The 22,265-nt window shown below is 53.1% G+C and overlaps 1 protein-coding gene and 1 non-coding gene across 3 annotated transcripts in view; both read left to right on the plus strand.

Annotated features, from left to right (window-relative positions):
- The first annotated feature begins 1,323 nt into the window (after positions 1 to 1,323).
- The window catches only part of ST3GAL2 (ST3 beta-galactoside alpha-2,3-sialyltransferase 2), a 46,640-nt gene continuing 25,698 nt past the window's right edge, over positions 1,324 to 22,265 (plus strand). For both annotated transcript variants that reach the window (XM_069497775.1, XM_069497776.1), the window contains exon 1: positions 1,324 to 1,426. The gene's annotated coding sequence lies outside the window, so the exon portion shown is untranslated. The remainder of the gene's footprint in view (positions 1,427 to 22,265) is intronic.
- On the plus strand, positions 10,536 to 10,670 carry LOC138374080 (U4 spliceosomal RNA). Its single transcript, XR_011231353.1, has one exon. It is a non-coding gene; the product is annotated as a U4 spliceosomal RNA (small nuclear RNA).

The raw sequence follows: 22,265 nt of genomic DNA on the forward strand, positions 1-22,265 counted from the left end.
ACTGGGTGCACTGACTTGTTTATTACCATTATTAATAAAAAGATCATTCCTGTGCTAAATTGGACTGGGGCTCTGCCTTCCATGCCTTGGCTCTGCAGAGGCTACAGTTATCCCATAGGAGGGCTATCCCTGAAAGACAATACCAGAATTCTAGTCAACAAACACCAACAGCAGCTGTTATCAAAGAGGTTCCCTAGACCAGCAGCATCAGCAACACCTGGAAACTTGTTAGAAATGCAAATTCTAGGGCCAACCTGGAGCTACAGAACCAGAAGCTGCGGGTGGGGGCCAGCAATCTGTGTTTGAACAAGCTTTCCAGGAGAACCACTGACCTACCACCGGCTGGGAAGAAGCAGGAGGGCGAAACTGTGGTCCACCTGGAGCTTTCATAAAGGTTTTGACCTAGGTTTGGAAGTTGGGGGAAGGATGAGCTAAGAGAAGATACGGAAAATATTTAAAATGCATGCATTCTGTCCTAAACAGTAGGAAGCTTCGGGCATCTAAGTGAGTCTGGAATGAGGTGCCCCAGTGTGTGAGGGCTCTAGGAAACCCACAGGCACCCAGCCCCTTTTTCTCAGGTGGGGAACATGAAGTCTAGGGAGGCCAAACTCCACGCCCACGCCGCTGACTGAAGCTCTCTCCCCTCGGGCCTGGGCGCAGCGGCCCCACCACAGCTCCGCCTCGCAGGGCCGGGCTGTGAAGCCAAGCTGGCCCCAGGCCGTGGCTCTTTGCGAGCGCGAGTGAACAGTCCCCTCTAGCCCGGCTTGGCAGCTGCTCGCCACGACCGCGTCTGAGAGGCATCCTCGGCCAGTGTGCACCTCCCTGAAGATGCAGGTATGCAACCCGGGCCCAGAGCACCGCAGACTCCACGCCGTCCGCTTCGGCCGGCCAAAGCCGTGCTTTTTGCAAACGGAGCTTTCCTATCGCCCTCCTTCGCCCCGCCGCCTTGCGCGGTAGACCCCCCCCCGCCCCCCGAGCCCCGGCCGAACTACAAAGCCCACGATCCCTAGCGCGGGCGCGCGCCGCCTCCTGGGAGAGGTAGTCCGGGGTGCTGGGCGCCCGTCGCGGCCCGGCGCCGGCCGGACTTCATATCCCAGCATGCCCGCGCACGTGCAGGAGGCGGAGGGCGGAGAAGAGGGGAGCATGCGAATGGGGAGGGGGCAGCCGCCCCCTTCCCCCCACCCTTCGCTTCCAGCCGGGCCGGGTGGGGGGAGGGGCCGGGCTGAGGCGGCGGCGGCGGCGGCGGCGGCGGCGGCTCTCGGGGAGGGCTGGGCCAGGCTGGGGCGGGACTAGCCCACGGCGGGCGGACAAGAGCGCCGCGGAGCTAACGGGTCCGGACGCAGGCGGCGGCGGCTCTCTGCGCGGGCGGAGGCAGCAGGAGCAGGAGCGGCGAGCATGGCCCGCGCGGCGCCCGGCGCTGACTGAGGTGCGCGGGCGGGATGAGGGCGGGCGGGATGCGGAGCACCCCGGGCCCGGGGCTGCCCCAACCCTCCTCTGCGCGGGCGCTGGCTCGGCCCCGCGGCCCAGACCGGCCCGGTCCAGCCCAGCAACTTCCCCCGGGTCGGGCGCTGGACTCTCCCGCGTGGGCGGGGGTCCGCTTGCGTTGGCCTCGATCCGGATCCCCGCCTTCTGCTGTGCACATCCAGCCGCTCCCAGCCATCCTGGCGCTCCTGTTCCACTGCTTGCTGGCAGCCCCCGTCCCGACTTCCAGTCCACTGCCTAGTTCGTACCCCCAAGCCCCTGGACGCTCCCGGCCTCTGCTTTACCTGGAGTCCCCTGCCCCTCTCTTGCCAGAGGCTGGCTGAAACATCAGCACCTCTCACCTCTTTCCCCTGTGGTCTTTTCCCTGGCCACCCTGTGTCCCAGTTCTCCCAGCTTGATCTCCTTCCCATTCTGGAGAAACTGAGGCATGGCATGAGCCAGAAATGGCCAGTGCGCGAGTCCTGTGGTGGCTGGCCTGAGCCTCGTCCGTTGTCCCTCCTGTTCCTCCCGTGCTTTGGAACAGAAGAGTCACTTCTTGTCCCCAGTCATTCCCCTGTGACTGGACCAAACTTCCCACCCCTGCTGCCGCTTGAGCTGAGCTCACTTTAGTCTCCCCTTTAGCTTTCTACCACTTCTTCCCCTCCTCCTTCGAATATCCCACTCCTGGCCCTCTCTGCCTGTACAGGAGTCACCCACCCTTGCTTCCTCAAGTTAGCCTTTCGATTTCGATTTCTTGCCAGCTGCATCCATTTCTCATCTTGCCTCCTGCTTTACAGCTGTGTAAAGGACCAGAGAACAGAGGCTATGGTGGTGCTGGGGAAAAGGGAGAGACAGGTGTTGCTCGTGGAAAGAGGGGTGCAGCCTCTTTCAGCCAAAGCCACTGAGAGGGGTTCAGGGCACTCTGAGGCCTCTGGGAAAGTCATTCCAAGCCAGTAACTCACACTCCCGGCCTGTCTTTGGGAAGGATGTCTGGCAGCTGGTTGGCCATCCCTTGCTGTTATTATGCCTGGTGGGCTCTGAAGTCCCTCCGAGATGGAAGACATCCATCGCCTACCTTTAGGGAGATGGTGGCATAAGAGAACTCTGGGAGACCACACCCCTAAGCCTTATCCTGCTTCTGCTGCTAACTTTGGAGGGGGTTGCCCTTTCAGGGAAGGAGGTGCTCTGAGCTCTTCGTGGAGGAAGGCACAGTGTCTGTAGGTGGTGATCTCAAGTTTAGACATGGTGCTCAGGATTTGAGGGGACTAGGGAGTGGAGGCTCAGAGAGGTGCCACAGACTTGCCTGTATAATTCAGTTTTTTTGTTTGTCATCTTCCTTCAGATTATTTTTTGGGGTCAGCCCTTTCCACCCCAATCCCCAGTTTCCCAGTGGGAAGGGTGGAGGAAGGGACGGGAGGCTTCAGGAGTTCTGTGGGGTCCTGAATAAGCAATCTTGATCTGAACCAGATGGTTCCCTGTTTCAGCACCCCCTCCGCCGACTCCCCCTTGGCTGTGAATTGGATGGTTTTAACCTTGTAACTTGAGAATGGAGGAAGGGAGGCCAGGGGGCCAACTGTCTGTGCAAGTGTCTATGTCTGCGTTTGCACACTCGCGTGTGAGCTTGCCAGGCGCCTGTGGCAGTGCCCCTGCGTGGGAGTGCATTGTTGTGATGTGCTGTGGCATGCTGAGGCCCAAATCCCACATAAGGCCCTGTCAAAGCCCCTAAGAACCACTGGATGGGGCCTCAGGGGAGTGTTGCCCCTGAGGATCACTGTTCTTGAGAAGACCACCTGGGATTGAGGGGTCTGAAATACCAGGATTGGCGGTGAGGGCACGTGAGGCAGTTTGGGTTTCCCAGAACTAGTGTTGTCTTTTCATGGCAAGAGAAGGTCTGAGGGGTGGGGTCTGGGGAGAGGGTGGGGAACAGATTCTTCTATACCACATCCTGCCTTGTTTTGGCAGTATTTGTGTACTTGATTTTGTGGATCATCTTCATGTGTGTACTCATTTCTGAAATGCCATTGTCCAGCTCAGTCCTGGCACATAGTAGATGTTCAGTATATGTTTGAGTGAAAGCAGAGGGTCTTACGGTTAAATGTTTAGGGCAGGGTTCTTCATACTTGACCGGTGTCAGAATCCCCTGCAGAGTTGATTAAAGCAGATTGCTGGGCCCCACTCCCAGAGTTTTCTGATCAGTCAGTCTGGGTAATTCGCATCTCTACCCAGCTCCTTGGGGATAACACTTTGAGAACCACTGATCTGGTGCCGTTACAGTTGCTTGGGAGATTAATCCAGGCAGATGTAAACTCTTAAGAGTCACTTTCTTCCACTTTACTTCCCCACCCAGGCTGTTCTGGCAGTTGCACTGGTTTGGCCTTTTCTTTCATTCTGATACTGTCCAGGGTTGAGTACCTTAATGATGGGGTGACTTGAGGTGCCTGAGCTGCCATTCTCACTGTAACCACATAGCAGACACTGCCCCATGGTTCTTTGAAGGAGGGCCCCATGACCAAGCAGGAGGTCTAGGAACCAGGGCTTTGGAAGAGGGTGGCTGCATAGACATAGTGAAGCAAATGCTGAGCGGGGCCCCCATGTGCCCTGGGCCTGTCTCCCAGACTGAGCGAGTTGGGTTGCCTGCCAGGCAAAGTCCTGCCGTGGCTGCACACTGGACAGGATGGCCGGAATCTCTGAAATTTAGAAAAGCGGGAGGCAGCACTTTCCATCTGTTGTTTCATGGGAGGTTTATATAAGGCAGACACTGACCCAGGTAGGGTTACTGAGGGACAGAGAGAGATTTTGTGTGTCACAGAGACCCCTGGACTACTGATTCTAACTCTTAGACTGAGTGTCTGCTAAGCCAGTTGCTACTAATAGCTCAAATAGTGGCTGCTGTTCCTTGAGTGCTTCCTACTGGCCAGGCACTGTGCTAGATGTTCTCAGGTGTTAATCCTCACAGCAACATTGCATTGTTGACATCGTTGTCACTATATTGTAGATGAATAACTGAGTCTTACAGAACTTAGGAGACTTGCCCAAAGCCAGACAGCTAGTAGGAGGATCTGGTATCGACCTCAGGTTTTTCTGACACATACCCCATGCTCTTAGTTCGGCTCTTAGTCCCTGCTGTCTTGCCCAGGAAACTTGTAATTGTCCTTTGGGATTGTCTGTCCCCAAAAGCCTGATGAATTTTTTTTTTTTTTTTTTTTTTTTTTTTTTGTGACAGAGTCTTGCTCTGTTGCCTGGGCTAGAATATAGTGGCATCATCATAGCTCACTGCAACCTCAAACTCCTGGGCTCACGCGATCCTCCTACCTCAGCGTCCCGAGTAGCTGGGACTACAGGTGCACACCACTACCCTTGGCTAATTTTTATATATTTTTAAGAGATGGGAGCCTTGCTGTGTTGCTTAGGCTGGTCTTGAACTCCTGGGCTCAAGTGATCCTCCTGCCTTGGCCTCCCAAAGTGCTAGGATTATAGGCATGAGCCACTGCACCCGGCCTGATGAAATTTTTTGAGCCTGAAACTTTGCTGGCTATTGCGGAGGAGATAACAAGGACCAAGTAAGTCACTGTGCTCTGCGAGGGGGATGAGACAAGTGCGCCAATATGTCTACAGTGGAAGGTTGACAGGATAGCGGGTGGCTTGTAAGTTTAAAGGAGGTAGAAGTCATCCCCATAGAGGGCTCAGAAGAGGCATTTGGGCTGGGTCTTAAGGGTAGGGTTCCAGCAGTGCCTGCGGGCTGGTGGTGTGCAGGCCAGTGGGTGCAAAGAGAGGCAGTCACAGGGCACAGTTAGGGAGTTGTCCCTTTTGGCTAGACCGCTAGAGCGTAGGGGATGTATTTAGAAAGTAAAGAGAAATTCTGTTTGGTTGCAAGCAACAAGTTGGCCAACTTTGGCAAGAAAGGATTTGCTTGGAAGGCCACGGGCACTACAGAATTAGAGGGATAATTTGGGACTCAGGTCCCTTCCAGGATTTTGGAGGAACCAAAGGTCACCTCTTCGGGCTACCACTGTCGCCAGGATGAATGTGCTCAGGCTGTGCTCGGTAATTTTGTCACCACTGCTTGAGATTCACATGCCAGGGAGGAAATGTCTGGTTGGCCAGCCTGGGCTGTGTTCTCTCCCTTGGCCAGGCAAGGGCTGGTGGCATGGTAGGCAGTCCCCCTAGATTGTATCGAAAAGCGAAAGTCCCCAGAACAAGAGGAAAGGGACACCACAAGAGCTGAGTCCTGAAAGGTGCTAGACAAGAACTTGAACTGGCAGGTGGTGGTGAAGAGGGTACTTCAGTCTGACAAGTTGCTGTCAGACCAGGGGCAGACTGGGCCATAGTGGGGAGAGGAGGGAGGGAGGACACGGAAAACAAGGTAGGGTCCAGGTGAGATGTCAGGAAGGCTGGAATCTGGCAGTAGAAATGAAGAAGAGGGGTGGAGACTAGAGGCTGTGAAAGTAGATGCCGTCTTCGGAACAGACACTGGAGTGGCCGGGCTGGGCGTTTCAGTGCCTGGTGAGGAGAGTTGGTTCCTTTAGCTGAAATGGGGCAGTCAGGAGGAGGAAGAGTTTCAGAAGTTGGTGTGTCCCTGCCTTAGCAGAGCCGTGTGTGGGATGCTGACAGCACACCTGGAGTCCTGGTGAGCTGCCTGAGGTTTGGGGCCCGCAACCCTGAGGAGGTGGAGCTGCAAAGTCCCAGAGGCCCTCTACATCCTGCAAGCCACTGGGGTTTGGGGCCAGCTCAGCACTTTCGCACGTCTTCCGTCTCCACAGGCAGCCAAGGGTGGGCCTCTCCTTTCTTCCCCCTTCACTGCCCTCAGTTCCCATGCTCAGCTGCCCCTCTCACCCCAAGTTCTGGCACACCTGAGCCATGACTGACTAAAGGGCCTGGCCCAGCTCCCTGGGACCTAGGTTCCCTCCTGCTCGGCTCAGAATGCTTGTTACAGTAAGTCCTTGCTAGCTGTTAGGGCAGACATCTCCAAGGGACATTTCTCAAGGGGAGGGTCTGAACTTTGCCTGCTATCTGAGGAAAACAGGCTTTTCCTCCACTTATGTCGTGCTCATCAGGGACGCCTGCCTGTGTCCCTAACCAGCCATGCTGGAGTACTTCTTGTTGCTTATTTATAAATCATTGTGATTACAACGTATTGTCGATGGAGTGTTCCTGCCATTGCAGATCTCTCCGAGGGCTCCAGGGCATAGGCTGGGCTTGGGGCCACCCCGCTTTCTAGCCTAGCCCTGGGGGAGTTTCCTCCTGCAGGAAAGGGTGGGAGGGAGAGAACAGGGGCCTCCTAGATGGACACAGACGAGCTGTGCTGAAGGGCACTTTATCCCACGGATTATCGGAGCAGAAGTTCGTCTTCCTGGAGTGAAGAGAACTTTCCCTCAGTTCAAACGTGCTGTTTTACCCTGTATGCACTGGTCACTACCAGGAACAATAAGGTGAACAAGGAACAAGCAAAATCCAAAGAAAAAAATGTCATGTTTCTTTGTTTTGCTATCAGTGCTAAATTTTTATTTGCACAATAGTGATATTAGCACAATGCACATAGTTCTGGTATCAGATACTGAAAAACTTAAGGGATCCTCAGTCCGGCTTCCTCCTCCAGGGGGGTATTCATGCTCAGGCACAGAGGCCTCTCCTGCTCCTGGAGGGTGGCTTCGCAGGGCTCAAGGTGGGGGGACCCTGAGGTGTGATGGCATGACCCAGGGACCTGCGGAGCAGTCCTCGCCCCGCTCTGCCTTTTCTCTCCTAAATCGTCAGCCCCTGCCCTGCGTGCAGGCAACAGCCTCCCAGCCTTGGCAGGTCAGCAGCTTTCTGAGGAAGAGAACCAGGAACAAAGGCAAATAGCTAATTGGTCTAGAGGGAGCTGCTCTGGTGAGGAAAAATCAACAAGTTGTTTATTTTTGTGGCTAAAGGGAGTTTAGAGGGGATGGGGCTGGTCTTTAGGAGGGCAGGATGGGAGGTGGCTGGGGGAAGGGACACAGCCAAAGGAATGGTGGGGGTGAGGTGGGTTCTGCCACTGTCACCCCCTCCGCCCCACCCCTGCTGCCTCCCCCACTCCCATGCCCCCTCTTTCCTGCCTTCTTTGCAGGGTTCCTTTACAAAGGGACATTAGTAGAATGTTGAGTCTTCCCTGCCCCATAAGTGGGTTTCCCCCCACCCTCATTCCGACCCAAGTTCCATTAAAGACACGATACTAGCCATTTGACGCAGGCGGTGAATTGGAACCAGAGAGTCAGGAGGAAATGAAAGTTTCTGTGGGCCTGTGTTGACTCCTTAGGCTGTGCAAGAAAAGGGACTGTGGCTGTGTGGGAAAGGCAAGGTGGGGAGAGCTCCCAAGAGCCCCTGACTCCTCCGTTCCCTCCCTAGGGAGGAGTCTGAGGCCTGGTTGGGTTTGCCCGGCCAAGAGGGACTTTCCAGGGGGTCGTCCTTCTCTCTGCTCCCTGCTGTCCCAGAGGGCTTGCTATTTCCCTGGACCCTTTTTCAGCTCTGGCTGGTTCTGGGGCTCTCTAGCAGTGCTCAGGGGAGACCCCAGGTATCAGGGGTAGGGGAAGATGGTTCTTGAGAGGGGAGAACCTGAAGGGGGTAAGGAGAGGAGTGGAGGCCCCGTTTAGGCTCTCCCAGGGGAGGGGCCGGGAACACTGGCGCCTCTTAGGAATATGCTGTGAAATGGGGAGCAGGTAGAGTTTGTGTCAAGGAGGTTCAGCCCAAGATCAAAGTGGCAGCTGTTTGATGAAAGCTTTTCCTCAGTGCCTGAAAAGCAATTTACTCTTGTCCTTAAAGCAGCAGTGGGCAGACTTCTAGAATGAGTGTGAGTTTTAATCTCTCAAGTGGCATTACCCAGTTGTCTGTGTTCCTTGCCCTCTTCAAACCTGGGTGAGGTGTCTTGGAGGGTGTCGTCTTCCACCCATGCTGTAAAGTCTAGTAGTTCCTGCCCCTCCTGTGTATGTGGGCACACCCTGCCATTCACCCTGTGCAGACCAGGGGGAGGAGCCGGCAGGCCCCGAGTTGGCAGCCAAGAGGTCCAGGTGGAGGCCTGGGATGGCCGTGGGCCGAGAGCCTCAGGGCAGGGCTGTTTGGCTTTTCTGCAGGGGAAGCAGCTTGTTTGCTGGGGTGGAGGTGGAGGGGGGAGCAGGGAGGCGGGGCGGCCAGTGATTTTCACAGTTGGGGGCTCAGTCTGGTTGGGTGCATGCAGGGTTCTTGCTACCTTAGCTACCCACAGGGGGTTCGGTGTTATGTGACCCAGGGCAAGTTGCTGCCCCTCTCTGGGCCTCAGAGTTCTCATCTGTGAATAAAGAATTTGAAAGCTGCCCAGGGATTCACTCTCAGACCATCTGGTCGATCTGACCGACAGAGGAGCACCACATCCTGCATGGGGAGGTAGTGTGGGGGCCCCGGATGCCAGCACGCAGTCCAGACATCTGTGGGGATTGGTTCGACCTTTCTCTTAACCTGTTTGGATGCATCAAACAGCAGCCAGCCGGCTCTGGCATCTCTCTGGGGGATTTAGGCTCCTGCGGCCCTGGGAGCTGGGAGCTGTTCTCGGTCCCTCCATTCTCTGTGGTTCCTTGTTGCCGGCTCCCACCCCTGGGAGAAAACCCATCTGGCCTCTCTTCACATTCCTCCCTTCTTACGTGGCTGCCACTGAGGCCCTGGGGTGACTGTTCGTAGGGTTCCTGTGGTTTTCTCTTCCAGGTTTCCCCCCACTGCCTATGTCCTGTGTTCTGCTCTAGGCAGTTTATTTTTCCCCAAAGCTGGGTGGGAAGTGGAATCGCAGGCTGGTCATGGGAGGCCCGGGGCAGTGGCACAGACATGTGGCATGTCCGCTAGGAGTTGAGAACCTGCCTGGAAGGGGGCGGGGGCAGGTCTCATAGTAGAGAAGAGAAGGAAGGTGGTGAGGAAAAGGCCACATATACTGAGATGGAAAGGCCTGAACTGAAAAGGCAGGGGACGTTTGGGGACCTTGAGGAGACCAGTTTGAGCAGAGCATAAGGTTTCTTGGATCATGCCCCAGAGGGAGGGGTAGGTAGAGAGATGGCTGAGAGATGGGCCTCAAGCCTCACCCTGGCAGGGAGGAGGGTTTCCAGCAGCCCCTGGCTGGGCTGGACACAGCCAGAAGGAAGTGTGGGAGGGGCTGTTAATGACTGTTCTTCACTGGCTGCCAGGGGGCAGTCTGATAAGAGGGAAGAGGTAGACTCCTGGAGTTTTATACTCCAGACAGCTGCCATCTCTCAGCCAGCCCGACAGATACTGGCAGTCTGTTGTGCTGCTGCTGGTGCTCTATCACCTCTTCCTGAAATACACAGCCCCTGGCTTCAGCCCAGCTGGGCTTCCCCTGCCTGGCCACCAGCTCCCTTTCCCATCTGTGGTTAGATGAGGTCTACACTGGGGGAGGGGGCAAACCTGGCAAGACTGAGCAGATTCTAAGCCTGTCCCAGCAGTTTGGAGATACTCCAGGAGTGGGGCCAGGGCTGTGGATTGAGCAGTGATTGCAGACTTTCCTATTCCATTTGGTCCCAGGGTTACCTTGGTGGTCAGCCAGCCAGACCTGGGGCCATGTGGGGGGCTCAGGAGTCCCGCATTTGCATCAGAGCATTGGGAATTCTGGCTGTTTTGTTGGGAGGAGTTGGACAGGCAGATTTGATGGAATTTGCATGTGTGAAGACCACTTTTGCTTCTGTGTGGAGACAGAATTGGAGGGGAGGTCTCTTGGGTAGATATGGGGCTAGTGGTTAGGAGCCTACTGTAGGTGAAAGATGACATTTCCTTGAATAAAATGATGGTTGTAGACCTGGAGAGAAATAGAAAGATTTGAGGGAGATTTAGGTGGTAAAAATCAGTTGGGTTTTGTAATAAATTGGCTGTGGGAGGTTGTCGGAAGGAGGGGTTCACAGATGAGTCTTCAATTTCAGGGTTAGATGGATGGTGCTCCCTTTCCCAGAAACTGGGAATACAGAAAGAGAACTGGGTTTGAGGGGCTTAGGTCATGCATGAGTTTGGTTTGGGGCAGGTTGAGTTTGAGGTACTTTTGGGCACTTCAGAGGTATACCATTGAAGGGGTAGCATTCAGAGGTTAGTGGGATAGCTTTGTGCAGTGGCAGTATCGTAGCCAATGAAGTTTATCCGAGGCATGATTATTGCTAATTAAAAAAAAAGTGGGATAGATGGGTCTGATGTTCAGGGGAGTGTCTAGCATCGTTTAAACCAGAGATGACTCTTACAGGTTGAGAAACACTTTGGGAAAGGCTTCCCCTCAAAATCCAAGGAATGGAACCTGGGTTCCTAACTTCCTGTTACATTCCATGTCCAGGGGCATGTTCTCTTTCCCTGAAGCACTTCAGCTGGGTCAGGGCATGGCTGGGCAGCAGAAGGTGTGGCACGCCCCCCGCTGAGGTTCCCTGTGGTTGGGGGCTCCAGGTGGGGAGCAGTGCTCACCCCAGGCACCCTGGGAGGTCATACCTATCAGGGACTCCCTCACCGTCTGCACGTCTGGGCAGCGTCCCTGGCTGGAGAAGGACTTGGGTCCTGGCCAGAACTGAGCCACTGCCAGGAATCCCAGAATGTCAGCCACTTCTGCTCTGGTGGGCGTCTGAGCTGGGTTGACTTGTCAAGGACAGGGGTTTTCGGGGAAGGTTCAGGGCAGCGCTTGTGCATCAGACGGCAAGTGATACAGTAAGTTGCTTTTTAAAGAAGTTACTTTTTAGAGTTCTTTCAAATGAAACGGAAAATGGTCGTCCATCTGTGCAAGATTGTTATCAGATGGACTTCTTCAGTTACAAAGGCTACAAATCCAACTTTGACAGAGGGAATCCTTTGACTTACATGCCTGAGGGTATGACTGGCCTGGTGCAGGGAAGATGACCCGCTCTGAGTTCCTCCGTGGTAGGAGGCACCCGCCAGTGGTGCAGGCCTCCGCCCTCTCAGCATGTCTTCCCAGGATGCGCACAGGATTCCTGGGTTCACTCCGAATTTGGGGCCGTGCCCAACCCTGGGTCATGCACTGTAGCTGGTTGCATTTGGTGCTCTGATTGGCCAAGCCAGGGCACAGAGATGGCAAATTGGGGAGAGGTGACTCTCCAAAGGGGGTTGTCATTCACTGTAAAGATGTCATGAATTGAAGCAGCGTCAGGTGTGCATTTGGTTGGACCCATGGACAACTTGCTTTGTGGCCTGACCTATATGTCAAGCAACACCACTGTAAATAAACTAATAAGGGTCTATTACCACTTATTAATTTACCTTGTTAAAATCTGAATGCTACAATATAGAATGGAACTTAGAATCCAGTCATTCCATTTACTGATCAGGAAGTGGAGGTTGAGAAATTTGCCCAAATCCCCAGACCAAGTAGGTAGAACTGAAACTGGAGCCCAGATTGTCTAACCTGTAGGTTGGGGGCTCTTTCCAGCATGAAGTGCCAACTTTTAGGGAGGAGCCCCTTCCTTGCCCTGGCTCCCCATCTATGACAGGCGACTCATTCCCTGCGCTGAATCACCTGACACAGGCAGGTTATGGCAAATGGTCCTTTCCTCCTGTGGCCCAGGGTGATCTGCATGGTGGCTGGTGTTATGAAGGGCTCTGTGTGAAATGGAGACCCTCACTCACTGTGGCTTCAGCCAGGCCCCGGTAGACAGAGGGGGCATTGGCCCAACTCTGTCCGGGTTCTGCTGGGGCTGCCGCCGCCGCCCTCCACCTTCTGTCTCCCGTGTCATCTTGGCTTTCTGCGTGTCTAGCCTCCTGCCGTGCTGTTTTTTGCTGGCGCCCAGACCAGGATATAGCTGTAGTGCTGCTGTGTTTTCTGGATTATGTTGGGGCCTTTCTACTGGGGAGAGTTGTGCTCCTCTGTTTTCTCCTTTGGAAGAGGATGCCCAGGACAGAGGTGCCAGTTTCAAGTCCAGAAAGACAAAAATAGCTCTTTTCTGGACTCAGTTTCCTATCACCTCCTATTTGTGAGGGTGCCGATATTTGGCCCAGCTTGGCAGAGCCAGCAGGGGGATGTTGCAGTAAGAGCTCAGCAGCGTGCTCTGGGCTTCGAGCCTCTGACTTAGCAAGAGGAGACCTCAAGTTCAATCTTACACAGGGTTCTTGCCTTGGGTAAGTCACTTTGCTGGGGCCTCTGGTCCAGAAAAGGAATGCTGTCCCTGTGAGGGGCTTTGGGCTGTTTGAGAGTGTGGAGTTATATATTAACAAGATGCTGGAGGTCCTGGGAGCTTTGGGGCCTTTCTCACCACCTACTTGGTTCTCGGGGAGCGAGGTTGGGGCTCTTCTGTATTTCGGGCTGAATTCCCCTTTCGTTCTGACCCTCTCCCTCATGCAGATATTTGCTGACAGCCAGTTCGTTCTTGAACTCTGCCAGCCCACACTGACTTGTGTGCTGGGTCTGCCCCTCCTGCTTGGTGCTCAGAGTGCCCTGGTCTGCCTGTTTCTGCCTGGGGCCGGGTCCTAACTGGTCTCCCAGCCTGGGTCAGGCCCCCCATTGCCTTCAGCTTAGCCGCGGTGTTTGTCATGCCTGCCTCCTTCCTCTCCGTAAGGCTGAAACTCAGTGATGTTACTTGGGTATACAGCCCTTCATGGCCTACAGTCATTGCTTATTTAGTCTTTTCGGGGAGAGTGTGAGGTTAGTAGGACAGGTATCGTCATGCTCATTTTTCCGATAGAGGACCTGAGGCCCAGAGAGGTATGATTTACCCAAAGACACACAACTATTGAATAGTGGAGCCTGTCCTGGTATCAAGGTCCTCTGCCATTGGTTCACAATTCGCTATAAAACGTTAACTCGTAGGTAAATGTTGGGGTGGAGGTGCCCCAGCTTCACAAAGGAAGGCAAAGGGCTCGAAGGTAGACCCTGGGTCCCTCCTCCTCACAGCCTCAAATTATCCCTGCACAGTCCAAGTCCTCCACAGCACTGTCGTGTTGGCATTGCCTTTGTAACCCCGAGATAGATATGATAAGGATAACGCCCTGGGCGAGGTCTGTGTATCCCTCCCTGCCATGTCCCCCAGGGTTGACAACAGAAGTGAATGTTGTGGTAGATAACGTCTCATCCCTCCCTGCCATGTCCCCCAAGGTTGACAACAGAAGTGAGTGTTGTGGTAGATATCGTCTTGGCAGGGAGCTCATAACTTAGGCCGGGTCTGGGAGGATGAGTCACTTCTCAAGGAGGGGCAGCAGGGACTGGAGAGAGCTCCTGGCTTCCCCAGCCCGGCTCCCTTCACCCCTGTAGGCCTACTCATAGCAGCTGATATTGCCACTCTCCGGAGCAGATAAAGCGATTCCCTAGCAACCAGGGACCCTGCCTGAGTAGGTCACAGCATACTCTTTCCCAGCTCCTCAACGAAGATGAAGACTGCTCAGCCAGAGCCAGAGAGAAATGAAAGCAATTGTGTTCTGGGCTCTCAGTTCCTCATAATATACCACCCCCCGACCCCCGGTGCCCCCCACCACTAGTCTGCTGGGGCTGAACTTTAGTGACAGGGAAAAGCGGAGCACAGGGCAGGGGTGCTTCTCAAAGCCACCTGGCCACCTGCAGGGTTAGTACTAGAAGTTAGCAGATGGCACCAGGCTGGCATGGGCGCATGACTGTTCTCTTCCTAACTAGAACTTCCAGGGTCTGTGTTGGAAAGGAGATGTCCAGAGGACACAGCAGCTGAGCAAGGGGCCCAATTCTGGTCTCCTCTGTCCTTGTACTCGGCTTTTTTCTACCTCCACTTCTGGGGTGGCAGGGGCTACATTGCTTCCCTTTAATCTTCTGGTCCAAGCATGGATGCAGACACCTTCTTTGAGTTTCCATTAGCGTAGCTGCCATAGGCTGACCTTTCCAAGAGACATTACTAAATATAGAAGGAGAACAAAAGAAAGCTAAAGATAGGGTATACAAAGAGTAAAAACAGCCTGGCTCCCAAAGTCCAGGTCTCTGGTTTGTTTCCAGGGCTTTTGGACCCTGCCCTGTTCTACCCCTCCCTGGAGATAACTTTTAGGGCCAGCAGACCTCTGGATGCCCTTTTGCCAGACTCTCTGGCCTCCTAGTGCTGCCTGTCTCCCCAAGTTGCCCTCTGGGACCACTAGGAATCTTCTCTGAGAAGACTTAACCACCTTGTGGTCAAGTCTCTGCCCTACCCTTCTCTCTACTCAGGGCTTATTGGTTCGGGGGGAGGGAGGGGATGCCTCCTTCCCTGGGTCTCCCAGGGAATTGGCACCTACATGATGGTACCTTTTAGGAGCTGTCTTACTCTAAGTAAGCTTTGTAATGTGATCCACGTCTTTACATAGTGCTCAGGCCCAGCTTAGCCCACGGGCTACCAGACAAAGGACTGGTCTTTCTCCAACTTCTGATCTTGGCAGAAACTGTCAAAGTCTCTCCACCCGCATCCTTCCTCCTACTGGGCCAAAAGAATAGAAACTGATAAGAAGTTGGCCTGGCTGAGAGAAGTTTTTTCGGTGGGTCAGGGGAAAGGTTGTTCTGGGTTTGAAGACAAAAAACAATACTTTGTAGTCATGTGGTGAGTTTTTTTTTTTTTTTGAGACAGTCTTACTCTGTCACCCCAGCTAGAGTGCAGTGGCATCAGCCTAGCTCACAGCAACCCTAAACTCCTGGGCTCAAGCGATCCTCCGGCTTCAGCCTACCGAGTAGCTGGGACCACAGGTGCACCCCACCATGCCCAGCTAATTTTTTTCTATTTTTAGTAGTGACGAGGTCTCCCTCTTGCTCAGGCTGGTCTCAAACTCCTGGCCTCAAGCAATCCTCCGACCTCGGCCTCCCAGAGTGCTAGGATTACAGGCGTGCCTGCCTGTAGCGTGCGGTTTTGATGAAGGAAGTACATAGGATCCTGGCCACAAAGTTGTTTGCAGCCTGCAGCACCAAGTCTGTCCTGCCTGGCATCTGGGGGGGGGGGCCCAGGAGCCAGACGTTTCTCCAGGCTCCACACTGCTGCTTGCCACCACGCACAGTGTCTCCATTTCATACCGGATGTTCAGATGCAGTCACAAAAAGTCAAAAGAACTACTGCCTCGCAGGGAAATGTGGGGGCAGGATAGATTAAAAAGGAAGGTGAAGTCCTCAGGTTCAGCCTGCTGCCCCCTCCATGCCTACAGGCTGGACTGTGGCCTTCCTGACTTTGCCTGGTCCCAGAGGCTCTGGCACACATCCCACCTGGATAGCTTGGCTGGGCTGGGAGGATTGAAAGGTGACAGGCAGAGGTTGTACCAGCCCAATGGAGGAGGTGTGGTATGTGACCGGGGCTCGTGCTGGAGAAACTTGTTCTTTCCTGCAGCTTCACGTGTGACACTAGCACTGGCTGAGTGAGCACGCTGCACCTGACCTCTGGCCGCGGGGCCGGGAGAGGGGGTGTCTGAGACCTGAGGCTGCTGCACTCCGAGGGAGTGTTGCTTTGGGGGCCTCACGTCCCAGAAGCTCTCCCCACATTCTCAAGGGCTGTAGCTTGTCCTGTGCCCTGGAGCTCTGGGCCAAACCTGTTCTAATATGCCAACCAGGTCAGTCTGCTGCTGCCCTCTGCCTTGCTGGGGGTCTGGAATCCTGTTGGGTTGTTTATATGCTGTGACTCCACAGACCCCAGTCTTGTGGCTCTTCTTTCTAGTGAAGCAGTCAGTCGCCCTGCTTCCTGGGCCCATCTCTTGCAGTTTAACCGTGTTGGCAGTTGGGTTATGACCTTTTCTCTTCCCTATTTTCCCATCCCTCAGAGGATCTGGGGATAGGTGCTGTTTTTTTGTTATTTGTTTCTTTTTTTTTTTTTTTTGAGACAAGGTCTCACACTGTTGCCCAGGCAGTGGCATGATGATAGCTCACTGTAGCCTTGAACTCCTGGGCTCAAGCAGTCCTCCTGCGTTAACTTCCTAAGTAGCTAGGACTGCAAGCACCTGCGACTACGCCTGGCTAATTTTTTTTCTTTTCTTCTTGGAGACAGGGGTCTCGCTATATTGCCCAGTCTGGTCTCAAATTTTTAAGTCCAGTCCTTCAACTCTGGGCTGCAGAGACTGTGGCCTGGAGGCTTTCTAAGGCATAGCCTCCCCTTCCCGTTGGTGGGTGTAGGCAGGACTTGGGTGTACCCTTGCTCAGTCCCTCTCCATCAGCCCCTGCTGGGGTCTGGCAGGCCTGAGCCTTCTCCAGGGTATCTAGCCTTCCAGAGCTTACAAGTGGAGGGAGGGAAAAAACCAGACCAGAGTTCCTTGCCATGGGCAGGGGATGGGAAGGGGCAAGAGAGGGCAGTGGTAGAAAACAGAAGCACAATCCCATTCCTTTCCCCTAGGCGAGGGAAAGAGTGATCAGATTCAGTAACTCCTGATGTTGATATCCAAGAGTTGGGAGTTGGGGAGGGAATGCTCTACCTGCCTGCTCCAGCATTCTGTGTGGATCGCCCTGGCTCATCTCTGTGCAAGAACATTTGCTCTTTGTCCCCAGCCCTTGGAGCTTCCTTCTCATGCTGTGTGCCCTTGCCTAGGATTGCACCAGGAAGCCTGTCTGCTATGGGGGGCTGTGTTATCACTGGCTGATTTCCTGCCCGTGGGTGCATGGGTTAGGGAGGAGAGGGTTGAAGGTTGCCTGGAGAAAACACAGAAGACAGTGGAGCGCCATGAGACCCTCTTCCAACCCTCTTAGACCCAACCTGGTCCTCCCAAACCAGGCTAGTGAGTGTGTGTGTTTGGGGAAGCCAGGGTTAGGGAGGAGTGGACTGACTGGTGTTCTCAGAGGAGCAAGGAGGGCTCACTTTGAGGAGGGTGAGTTTGACCGGGAACGTGGTCCTCTTCCCCAGGGGAGGCTGTGAAGTGGGTGGGGATGGTGCTTGCCTCCTGCTCCTCAAATCCAGGCTCTGCTCTCCGTACCAATGCTCCGCCAGTGCTTACTGCTCTGGGAGAGACCAGGGGAGCACGTTACCAGCTCCACCCCTTTAAAGAGGGCGAAGCCTGTGGTCCCTGGGATGCTAGTCTCTGAGGTCGGCTGCCCCTGGCATAGCCTTGCAAGGGCAGCCCTCCTGGAGGAAGGCTGGCTGTCCAAGTCAAGGAGCCCTGGCTTTGTGGCAGGCTGGAGGGGTTGCAGGAAGTCCTGAAAACAGAGGAGCCCCATTGCTGTGCTGCTTGACAGAGTGGGAAGCTGGCTGGCTTGTTTCCAGAGAGGAGCCAGGAGGCGGTAGAAAGAAGGGCTTTGCTCAGGGCTCAGTGATGCAGCCCCTGGCAAGAAGGTGGGGCTCGGGCTCTTCCCAGGCTGGCTGCCACTCCCTGGTGTTGATCAGTACTTGGTGAACAAAGGCATCCTCTGCTTTCAAGTCATACTCCAGACATGCAGACAAGCGCAGAAGGAAAAGGAAGGCCCTGACAGCTTCTTGGTGGCTCTTTATCATTCCTCCATGGTGTGACTGAGGTCAGAATCACAAGCAGTGATGAATAGCCAAGCCACCTGGCTCTTGGAACCCTGTCTTTAAAGGAAATCAGAGCAGACTATGTGGGAGGTGGGAATGGTCCAGTTTAATTAATTGCCCCTTGGAGGCAGTCAGAGGGCAGAGCTGGGAGGTGAAGGTCCAAACCGCAGCTCTCACTCCCTGCTCCTCCAAAAGTCCCCAAAGGCATTTAGATTTCTCCCCCTATCACTTACCTTCAGGGTCTTCCACCTGTCTCCTGCCTCTCTTAATGTCTGAGGCTTTCAGCCCTGCAGAGAAACCCCTTATTAACTTAGTCTCTTCTAGAACTCACTGTTGACCTGTGGCTAGAGAGCCGCAGGGGCGGGCAACTGTGAGTGGGCCTCAGGAAGCTGTTTAGGACCAGCTAGGTCAGGCCGCTGCTGTGTGTGGATGAAGTGTGGGCTGGAGAAGAGGTGACAGGCCCCATGACCCACCGGATGGACACAGTGCTCTGCTCAGCCTATGAGCAAGGGCCAACCAAGGCAGAGCTGGCTCTGAAGCCTCAACCTTCCTAAAAGCTAGTGCCTGCCAGGGTAGGGGGACAGTGCCCACGGTTAGTCAGAAAAGGAAGCTCTGGAGCAAGCCAGTGGCAGGCCTGGGGGAGGCTGGCTGGGGGTGAGGTGCTGATGAACCAGAGCCAGGGCTGTGCAAGAAGGGCTTGTACCTCTGGGTGCCTATCCGTGGCCATGGGGCTCCAGCCCAGCAGAACTGTGGCTCTCGAGCTGCCCAACCCAGGACCACAGCCATGGAGCTAGGAGCTTTATGCTTCCAACGCTTATGGAATTCCTTCAAGATGGGTCGTGTTCCCATGTGACAGAGAGGACACAGATGAGAGAGGTTCAGTGGTTAATAGCTGACAAGTGGCAAAGCCAGATTATGAATCTGTGTGTTGGCTAGGAATAGTGGCACACTCCTGTAATCGTAGCACTCTGGGAGGCCGAGGCGGAAGGGTCACTGGAGCTCAGGAGTTCAAGATGAGTCTGAACAAGAGGGAGACCCCGTCTCTACTGAAAATAGAAAAAATTAGCCGGGCGTGGTGGCACACGCCTGTAGTCCCAGCTACTTGGGAGGCTGAGGCAGGAGGATTGCCTGAGCTCAGGAGTCTGAGGTTGCAGTGAGCTAGGCTGATGCCACGGCTGGGAGGGCTGCAGCCTGCGGTGCTCAGGGGAGTGCCCGTGAGAACCCCATGTTAGCAGCCCTGGTGTGTGTGCTGGCAGGAACTTAAGAGCAGGGCACTCCCACTGTCCCTTTAGCTTTTACAGGCACACACACCCCTTTCCCACTGCCTCGGATTTGCTAAATCTGGTTTGTACCTGAGGCCCCACGTTTCTGGGTGGTCCAAGAGAAATTATAAGGGAAAGCTCTCAATTCTAGAATGTCAGAGACAGAAGAGTGGGGGCAGAATATAATTATCACTTCCATCTGCATACTTATATAATTTATAAAAATGGTTTTCAAAGCCTTTTTTTGTAACCATTTTTTCTGATTCTGATAGCCCTGGGCTTATATAGAGACATGATACCCCATTGGGCAGACATTTACTGATGCCTTGTGTATGCAGGACAGTGCTAGGCCCTACAGTGGCCCAGAGATGTAAATTAAATAACATGATCTCTGTAACCTTAGGGTTTGTAAGTGAGGGAGACAGATAAATACATGTCTTTTAGTTGCAGTGTAGGATCTTAAATGTGGGCCAGATTTGGCGTGGGATCCAAATTGGTTCATGATCCCTAGAGGGAAGGGTGTGATGAGATGAGGCTTGGGAGGAGTGCCTGGTTCGGTGATCTCTGAATGCTATTTGTGTTAAGGAGCCTGACCTTGGCCCTGTGAATAAGGGCACCCATCTCATACACTTTTGAATGCAGGAAGATGATGAGTTTGTTAAATCTGAAGTGTCATGTAGACGTGCCAAAGAGGCCATTGAGAATTCAGAACCCAGGGTAGAGGGGCAGGCTCTTAAGTTTGAGCAGGGTCGGTGCACATTACAGAGGCAAAGAAGCAGAAAGGACTAAAGGCACGTCCTTCAGGATGCATTAGTAGCTGGAGGAAATAGGCAAGAGAGGGTCAGAAAGTCAAAAAAGTAGATTGCAGTGACTAGGGAGTCAAAGTGGTGGTCAGCAGTTACAAACAGAGATCAGCCAGTAGGACGAGGGTGGAGGCAAGATTGCCGCCTTTTGATTCCTAGAGTGTTGGTGTGGCCAGGTGCAGTGGTGCGCCTGTAGTCCCAGCTACTTGGGAGACTGAGGTGGGAAGAGCCCTTGCACCCAGGAGTTCGAGGCTACAGTAAGCTATGATCACACCACTGCACTCTAGCCCTGTCTCTTAAAAAAAAAAAAAAAAAAAAAAAGAATCTTAGCCTGGAAATTAGAAGTAACTTGCTGCTTGGTAACAACCTGGACTAGATTTTGCCTCCTGAATCCACAGTTCTTATGACATGCGTTGAAACTACAGGCTGGCCCTGTGCAGACGGGCTGGGGACTTGAAGGAGAGTCTGAAGGGCCGTACATCAAGGACGTCCATATGGCCGGTACACATTTTTCACCAGCGCAGGTGAAGGACAGAGTGGTCAGGTGGTGTGGAGGAGCGCTGAAGACTGGGTTGCCTTTGTCTGTGAAGGCCTGCTGGGACCACATCTGAAAGTTCCCGCCCCCATCCCACTGTAGACTGGGTTGAAGGTAGGGGTGGCAATAGGAGAGCAGGTTTTTTGGTTTTTTTTTTTTTTTTTTTTTTTTGAGACAGAGTCTTGCTCTGTTGCCCGGGCTAGAGTGCCGTGGCGTCAGCCTAGCTCACAGCAACCTCAAACTCCTGGGCTCAAGCAATCCTTCTGCCTCAGCCTCCCAAGTAGCTGAGATTACAGGCGTGTGCCACCATGCCCGGCTAATTTCTTTCTATTTTTAGTAGAGACGGGGGGTGTCTCACTCTTGCTCAGGCTGGTCTTGAACTCCTGACCTTGAGCGATCCTCCCGCCTCAGCCTTCCAGAGTGCTAGGATTACAGGCGTGAGCCACCACGCCCGGCCAGGAGAGCTGTTTTAATTGAGACTTTTGATCATGTTACGCCAGGGTATCTCAGTCCATTTCCTTCGTTGTGTTGGCTGGAGTTCTATGAATCTTGTTAGAGATGGTTTGATATCTGTTCCCAAGAGACTGGTGTTGGCAGAGATCCCCAGTTCCCTGATACGAATAGTATAATCCAATTCATCCAGTCAAGATGACACTGTAAATTTATACTCTAAAAACATAGCAGTAATACATAAAAAGATAAAATTCTCAAAACAGTCATATACTCCCCCTCTTCCCACTCCCCACCACATACACAATGATAAACATCCCTGTGGATGACAAATGGAACAGGAACGCAACAAAAGCAGGGTCAAGGCGGCAGGTCTCTGAGTCTGGAAGCAGAAATTTGTGGTAACAGCTAGAAAAAACTCCACTGGAAACATGGAATTAGAGCTAGTACATTGCTTAAACCCTTCGGCTGGGAAAGTAGGCTAAAAAAGGTTGCTACCGACCATTTCCTGGGGCTATGGCTTATTTTAACAGTGCTTACTTAAGGAGACATAACTTTACAGCCTGGACCTAAGCTGAGCTGCTGCTGCAAGGTATGTTCTAGCCTGGGGCACTGAAGGACCTGGGGAGGCAAATGTGAAAACCCCCAGACAGGCAGGGAAAAGTAGAGATGTTGAGATGAGCTTATACACAAGTTCTGAAACACATGAGAAAAAAATAATGTGAAAAAAGAACAAATAAAATTAAAGAAGAATTTACTCTAGAAGAAATGAAAATAACTGAGTAATTGGAAAATGTCTTTAGTGTACATAGATTAAAGACCCTCAAAGAGACAAGCGAATATTAAATCTAGTAAAGAAAAGAAAGGGGGCTGTTTATGGTGGATCCCAGTGCTTTGGGAGGCCAAGGTGAGAGGATCCATGGAGGCCAGGAGTTTGAGACCAGCCTGGGCAACATAGCAAGACCCTTTCTTTAAAAAAAAAAAAAAAAGTGAATATAGAAAAACACCTATTAAAAATTCTAGGAATGAAGACTAGTGCCAATAGAATTTGAAGCAATAGATAATGCTGGCCTGTACACAGAACAGAGAATTCATGAATTCAAAATAATACTGAGGAATTCATCTAGAATGCATCGTACACACGGAGGACAGATTGGGAGCCTTTAGCTTGTGTCTAGTAAGAATTCCAAATACGATTAAAGGAAATGGCAAATAAATAATATTGGAAGAGAGAATGGCTGAGAATTCCAGACTTAAAGAAACAGCATGAACATCAAACAAGATAAGTAATGTCACCGGGCATAATACAGTGAAACTGCAGACAAAAACAAAGAGAATGTTAAAAACTACCAGAGTTAAAAAGGAATTCAAAGGATTGACAATTAGAATGACA

Source organism: Eulemur rufifrons, chromosome 23, assembly GCF_041146395.1.
Source record: "Eulemur rufifrons isolate Redbay chromosome 23, OSU_ERuf_1, whole genome shotgun sequence".
Taxonomy (NCBI): Eukaryota; Metazoa; Chordata; class Mammalia; order Primates; family Lemuridae; genus Eulemur; species Eulemur rufifrons.